Source organism: Megalobrama amblycephala, linkage group LG19, assembly GCF_018812025.1.
Source record: "Megalobrama amblycephala isolate DHTTF-2021 linkage group LG19, ASM1881202v1, whole genome shotgun sequence".
NCBI lineage: Eukaryota > Metazoa > Chordata > Actinopteri > Cypriniformes > Xenocyprididae > Megalobrama > Megalobrama amblycephala.
The window spans coordinates 25,358,653-25,366,107 of record NC_063062.1 but is presented as its reverse complement, the minus strand read 5'-3'; the positions used below and the strand labels follow the sequence as shown (position 1 = coordinate 25,366,107).

At 36.9% G+C, this 7,455-nt stretch overlaps 1 long non-coding RNA gene across 1 annotated transcript; it reads right to left on the bottom strand.

Moving 5' to 3' along the window:
- Positions 1-5,038: 5,038 nt before the first annotated feature.
- Positions 5,039-7,219, bottom strand: LOC125254527. The gene is made up of 3 exons (XR_007181686.1): positions 6,865-7,219; positions 5,760-6,179; positions 5,039-5,459 (listed from the first exon to the last, which is right to left on the bottom strand). It is a non-coding gene; the product is annotated as an uncharacterized LOC125254527 (long non-coding RNA).
- Between the last annotated feature and the right edge of the window lie 236 nt (positions 7,220-7,455).

Genomic DNA, 7,455 nt, shown 5'->3' with positions numbered 1-7,455 from the left:
TGTCAGGACCTCTTTCCTGAAGCCCACTTAGAGAGAATAACAGTCCTCAGATACGATTTCTCCTAAGGGGCTTCGGCTAAGAGTGTTGTTTGGACCCCTGAGCTCATTGTGAGCAACAACACTCTCCTTCTGTGCCGGTATGAGGAGCTGGACGTAAATGGCTGGGGCTGTCCTCTGGCAGCAGCCCCCCACTATTGGGGGAGAAATTCAGGTAATGTCTCTTCAACCTTGGGCATCATCCCAAAGCCGTTCTCCCTGAGCCCCACAATTGATGAATGAATATAATTGTGGGGAAAAATGAGGAGAAGGCTTCTTCCAGGGTCTCAACACCTCAGTTTAGAGATCTGGAAAGAATAGCAAAACCCCAACTCTTACAGTTACATGATATGTTTCTGGTCTTGAATTGTAGCTTTTTTTATTTCTTACAATTTATAAATTTGAGAATTTCTGTCATGATGGTTCTTTTCTGTAACGTTGATGCTTTAAACTTTGTCAAAGAGATTTTTATCCAAAATACGGATAAAGCAAAGATACCTACATATAATAACAATGTACAGTTACGTGGCAAAAGAACAACTCGAACCCGAAGACTCGAGAGGTGAACTCGTTTCTGTATCTGTTACAGGCTGCATAGCTTCAGCCTGGTATGTCACGGGATGAAGGAACAACTCAAACCCAAAGACGTGAACTAATCATTTCTGTATCCAGTACCGACTACAAAGCCTTATAGCCTATGGGGATGTCACAGGATGAATGAACAACTTGAACCTGAAGACTCGAAAGGTGAACTAATCAGTACTGTTTCCAATACAGACTGCATAGTTCAGCTTATGGGGATTGTGACATGACAAAAGAATGAACGACTCAGATTAGCAGGCGAGATAAACTGACAGACTTCATAGCTGTCAGAGATCGGCCAGGCTTTATGGAGGGTATGCACGTGACGTCACCGTCAACCGTTACGACGGTCACGCCCGCTTAAGTGGCAAAAGACTGAGCAGCAGCATTGGTTTTCAGCGTGAATGCCGTGAAAAATACACAAAACACATCCAAAACGGAAAAAAAGCTTTGTGTTTGACTGTACAAATGTCACAAAACCTGAGGCATATTTAAAGACTGTCAAAAGCTACAGAAAAAAGAATCAAATGGATTGCTGCAATTCACTGAAACAACTCGACTCCTAGAGAAACATGTATTTGCAGTTATCATTTTGTGTCAAATTGTTGGATTTTGAGGTAAAATCATACTATAAAACTAGCTATATATGTGTCACGATCACGTCTGTTCCTCCCATACGGAAATGTAATATATGTACATGTATGACATTTACATATAAAAAAATATCCACATATATGGTGAAAACATATATGAAACCTATTCGAAAATGGAACAATTTCATATATTGACATATAAAACTAGCCCATATAAATATATATGTTTATATATGTATAAAACAGTCATTTATACATATATGTCACATATAAAGTGAAAACATATATGTACATATATATCTGCCCATATATGAAACCTATTCGAAAATGGAACAATTTCATATATTGACATATAAAACTAGCCCATATAAATATATATGTAAATGTATGTATAAAACAGTCTTATATACATATATGTCACATATATAAATATCAATGTGCATGACATATTTCTTTGTATAAATGTTCAATATACAAATTACACATATGTTTAGCATATTGCTTACAATGCACATGGCCTTAAATGTTAAACGGTGCAGTTAGGAAAAATAGATTACAGTAAAAGAGTTAAAACATTAAATCTTTATTAAAAGATTAAATTATTTTTAAAAAAATAATAATAATAAGTTGTGCAAAATTAGAAAACTAATGAACACTCAACAAAACAAGCCCAGAACAGGAAAATCCACTAACAGGGGCCTGTACCATGAAGCTGGATTCACTGGCTAGCCAGGTAAGTTTCAGATTAGTTTGGCCCAATTCTGGGTTTTAGGTACCATGAAAGTGACTTGGCCTTTAGCGGTGTTCATCACCATAATAACTTGCACCCTACGGCTAACCTCTCAACTGGTGATAAAATTGTCTGGCTTTAAACAAGCGACGATTTTAGTTACAATTTTAGTTTAACAGTTGTTATTAAGCATTTAGTTCCAATGAATATTAATATATACAGATCATATGTAATATAAATAAGCTGTAAATAAACTTTAAATATGATATAACCTTACATGTTTAAGTCTCTATCAATATTATCAACTATACAAACTAACTTCACAAGTTACTCATCCTATAACACTGAGTTTGTTAAACTTCCTTCATGGTACAGGCCCCAGGTATATGATGCATGCTGTTAATTTTTTAAGTTTTAGAGTCTTTTTGGATGTCCGCAGCTCAGTGACCTTTTGATTAATAGCGACCCTTAGTTGGCCCCTGGTGGTTCCAGGAGATCTCTGGAAAAAAGACAAAAAAATGTCTTTTAGTTTTACAACATTTATCTAAGGACATCCAAATTATAATCCCCTAAAACACATTAAATGAACATGGGCATACTTCGTTAGGTAGATAAACTAAATGTTACTGAAATTTAGGCATTTTTCAGAACCAGGTGTAATTCCAATTCTATTTTATACCCCTTCGCCCTTCCCCTTGAAACAGAGTGGCAATGTGTAGGGGTGAAAATATTCCCCTAAGAAATGGGAAACCACTACTACACGTCATCATAGATTCTTTTATTAGTGTCCTGTAACATTTAACCAGTATGAACAGCAATGATGTGTGCATAACAGAAATCAGGCGCGAGCACATTTAACAGATTACTCACTCACAACATTGTGTTGCGTTGTATTTTGGATGGCGCTCGGTTTCAGTTGACCCGTATGACCCTTCGAGTTTCCCAAGACTGGTAAAGCAGTTTTTCCATCGGGCCAAGCTGTTTGTTTAACCATTGCATTTCGTGTCGAGTCAGCCGGTACGGATATGGTTTCGTTTTCTACTGTGACGCTGCAATAACGGAGCTCTTTGCAAAGTAATATGTAAGGCCCGCCTAATGGGTCCAATGACGGTTTCCCACAGGACAGGGAAGGTTTAAGCGTGTATGTCTTTTCAGCGTCTCTATGAAGTTCACTTAATTTCACTCGTTTAATCTGACTCCAATTTCAAATGATTCTTACACTTAGGTTGTGTTTCCAATTAGAAATTCATCATTAGTTATGCATTAGTTTAGATATTTGATGATTCTGGATATTCCATATTTCAATTGTTCAGTCATTAGGGACCCGATGCCGCACAGAGATACTCGCCCCGGGATTTCGCGGTAAACTCACGGACATAAACTCGCCAGTCTGATCTTCGTCAGAGGGTGTAATAAGTTGGCTAATACCTTTAGTCGGTTGCCTACTGCTCACTCGAACAAAAGTGTATTTTAATTTAGCCACTTCCATACAACTTGCTAAATCAGTGGTAAACAGAAATCAAAAGGTCTTCAGATGAAGTGCCTACTGCTCCTTCATTCATGCGCCTTCAGTTTGTTTTACCCTGGACACAGATTTACGGTAGCATTAGCCTCCCATAATTTACTGGTAATAATGATATCAGGAGAATCCAGAGTAAATCAAATATAACATTTTATTTGTCAAGTAAAAATATATCATGCCAATTACATTACAATTAGACAATTAGAAGCCAATTCAGAAATGTTAAATGCATAACATCGATTACTCAAAGAAATGCATATATACACAGTGATGGGTGAATGTCCTCAGACATTCACCCATCTCTGTATGGGGGTTTTGGTTACAGAAGGTCCCCCCTGACTGCTTTGCTCTTTACCTTTTATACCAGAACCAGAACAAAAGGGTTGTAAATATTTACTATACCAGCACCTGTTTTGGGGGGAGAGAAGTGGGTTTTCACAAAAGGCACCACCCAAAAGAGGACAGAATTTTCCTTAGTTTTCAATCTTCTTCATAATTCTAGTGACTGCTGTGAAATTGAGACCGTTTTACCAATCGCACTGAGACAAATTAAATGATACCAAACATGAAAAAGGAAAAACAATAGATACACAAGTTACATTATATGTTTTGAATAACTTTCAGTGACTTGAGGCAGGGGGAAGGAGAGTTTGTGTGTGTGTGTGTGAGGGGGGGGGGGGCATTGTCCATTGCTACTTCTTTGAGATCTTCTTTCCAGATTAAAGTTTTATTACTTTGCTTTATCTCAGTTTTTGTTTAGCAGGAAAATCAAGCCTTACAGATGGCCCCTGGCCCCTTGGGGCAAATTCAATGAGTCCCTGAGGGGCCACTTTTGGACATTTCCTGCTTCCGTATGTTGGGTGCATGCTTTCATATGCTCATTAGTCGATGGGTGCAGGAGTCAAGTCGTCACCTGAAATAACAACATTAAGGCAGGTTGAACATTAAGATGAAAGTACAGCAGGATGCATCTCTGTGGCACACAGTCCCTTCAGGTGTGTACTGTGCTGACTGGATGCTGCAGCAGCTGGACATGTCTGTGATACTCTTGGTCAGGTTTGCTTCCACCTGCACTTGGCTGTGGTGGTATTCTGTCTGTAGAATGACTGGTTGTACCAAGTCTTTTGTGTTGGTCAGCATGAGCAGAACGTGTCAGGAAAGTCTCATTACACTTTGCGGAAACACCTGTGTCCGCCCCAGGTTTAATTGATCCTGTGAGAAATCCTCGGTTACCTTCAAGTAGAAGGTCTGGTTTGCCGGGCAGGTCAAATTTCTATGGGTGAAGGATTCATTTAGCTGATGATGCTCCATTGCGTGCAGGACACCTGAACAACCTCTGAGTGCATTGGCATTGTCCATTGCTACTTCTTTGAGATCTTCTTTCCAGATTAAAGTTTTATTACTTTATTGCAGGACGCTTTATCTCAGTTTTTGTTTAGCAGGAAAATCAAGCCTTACAAATACAAATGAGTTAGTTGTTGCCTTGGTAACGCAAGAGTTTACAGCCGATACGAGATGTTCATATCATTCAAATAGCACGTTTAGCAAGCTACGGAGAAACTGCCAGTCAGGGAACACACAAGTAATCGATACTGTGTGGAAATATCAATACCATGAAACGGTAGTTTGTGTATGCAGGGAAATTTCTCATACCCCTTTGTTCAAAGTGTGGTCCCGAAAGATCTTTGTTTGAAGGGCTATCTGGCCCTTTCCCTTACCTCTACCACTCCAGCCAAAAGAGAATCGAGACACCCCTACCCCTTCATGTGAACGTGAAGGGGTAGGGGTAGAAATTGGATTAGGCCTAAGTGTCATCACACTGTTACACCAAGATGACACTGATAAATTCTCATGGTTTTACTGTCACATTTGGTTCAACAGTTTTAAAAAATGAGCCCAATTAAAAAAATATATACATACTCATTATTGCATCAATTTTTTTTTCTGTCCAAGGCCTCCTTTGTTTCCCCAGGGCTTGCTTTTTTAGACTTGCCACCTAAGAAAGAGCAACATAAAAGTTTAGAACAAAATCAGAACTCACTCCACTCCTATCTAAACTAATCAAATCTAAACTATCTCAACTCAAATTATTAATAAATCATCATATTTTAATGTAAATGTGTGTACATCTGTAAATATACCACAATAATTATAATAGGACAGTTTTTTTTTTTTTTTTTTTTTTTAATTTTGACCTCTTACCCAAAGACTTTAGATATTAAGTACAATCTACATAATTACCAAAAAATAATAATAATTGTACAGACACATGCACACACTATGACCAATTACATACCTCTGAGATTGCGCTTTAGCAAAAGTGCCAAAATACTCCAAGAAGAAGCATCCATGCCATAGCAGTGAGGCTGTTTGCATGACCACAACACAAATTCCTGAGCCTGGGTGAATTTCAAGCTGTGAGGAAAGGCAAACATGAATCAATATTAAAGTTATATTAATAAATAGAAGATTGCTTTAACAAAAAGTGTTTAGGGGCCTGATACAATTTAGCTTTGCATCACATATTTTCAATACTATTACTACTATTATTAATAAATAATAATAATTATACTTAACAAGATATGAAGTTAAATATCCACTTCCGCAAGAACAACTTCCTTATTCTTAAAAAGCTTGGCCTGCATTTTCTTTTGCTCAGATGTTTTGGACTGGACTGATGTTGAGTCCTCGTTGGTTTTTCTAGGGTGGACTGTCTCTGTGGGGAAAAAGGGGAAAACAAAATGTAGAATCTAAAGTTACAACTAGGGCTATGATATTTTTAAACGCCCCTGGTTTCACAGACAAGGCTTAAGCTAGCCCTAGACTAAAATGCATGTTTGAGCTGTTTTAACTGAAAGAAACTTACTAATATATCTTAAATCATGTCTCAAGATGCACACAAGTAATGTTTTTTTTTTTTTTTTTTTTCTAGTATACGTTTATAAAAGCTACTTAAATATTCATATTGAACTAAGGCCTAATCCTGGTTTAGGCCTGTCTGTGAAACACTGTGTGGTTAACAGTCATGCACTTTTATTTCTCCACTACATGTGTCTGACAGTTAAAATATTACTTTTTAAACATATTATTCTCACATAAACATTTAAAGATCATAGAATTATGCACTTCATTGTAATAAACTACCCGTACTTAACGTTAGCTGTTAAATATGAACATACAACGCACACAATTATGCAGTAATAGAGCAATTTAAAAACCTAATAGTTAAACACGGTTCATTTCTGCTCATTTAACCGATCTGTAGCCTACTAGCTGCCCTAAAGTTACCAGTAGCTTGGTAAATCAATGGCTCATGCAGTTTAGCGATCATTTAAAATGTATTTTGCGTGCAATATCAATATGTGAATTATAATTAAAAAAAAAAAAAAATCAGAAATTACCTGCAACTTTATGCGCCATTGCCTCGTACAAATGCCATCTGCCTGGAGGTTTTTTCTTCAGTCCACCTCTCCACTCGGTTAAATATACAGATCTGTCATCTTGTCCGTCCAAGAAATCATCATTATTTTATCTAAGTTTTTTATGTGTTATGTTGGAACAATGCTCCAACTTTGCGCAAACATTTTCATCCGTTGGTCTCGATCCTGAATGCGCGTAATTTGGCGGTCTTTTGATTACGTTTGAATTTGGGCGCGCGCAATGACGTAACTGCGCAGCATTCTAAATGCAAAGCCTGAAATGCAGACTGAAAGTGTTTCTAACATTTTTGTTTGTTTCTTTGTTTGTTTTTGGGTCAAATCTAAAAGCTTTATTCAATAGTAAGCATTAAGCATACTATTTTCATTATGTAACTCACAGTAATGTCAAATAACAACAATAAAAATGTATTTAAACCATACAAAATTATTAAATAAGTAATTTAATTAAAATTATTTGAAGATGGGTTAGATTATTTTCATTGCATTTGTTTTTTTTGTTTTTTTACAACAGTTTTTATGAGCTAGTTAAGATAAGGTAAAATAAATAATGTA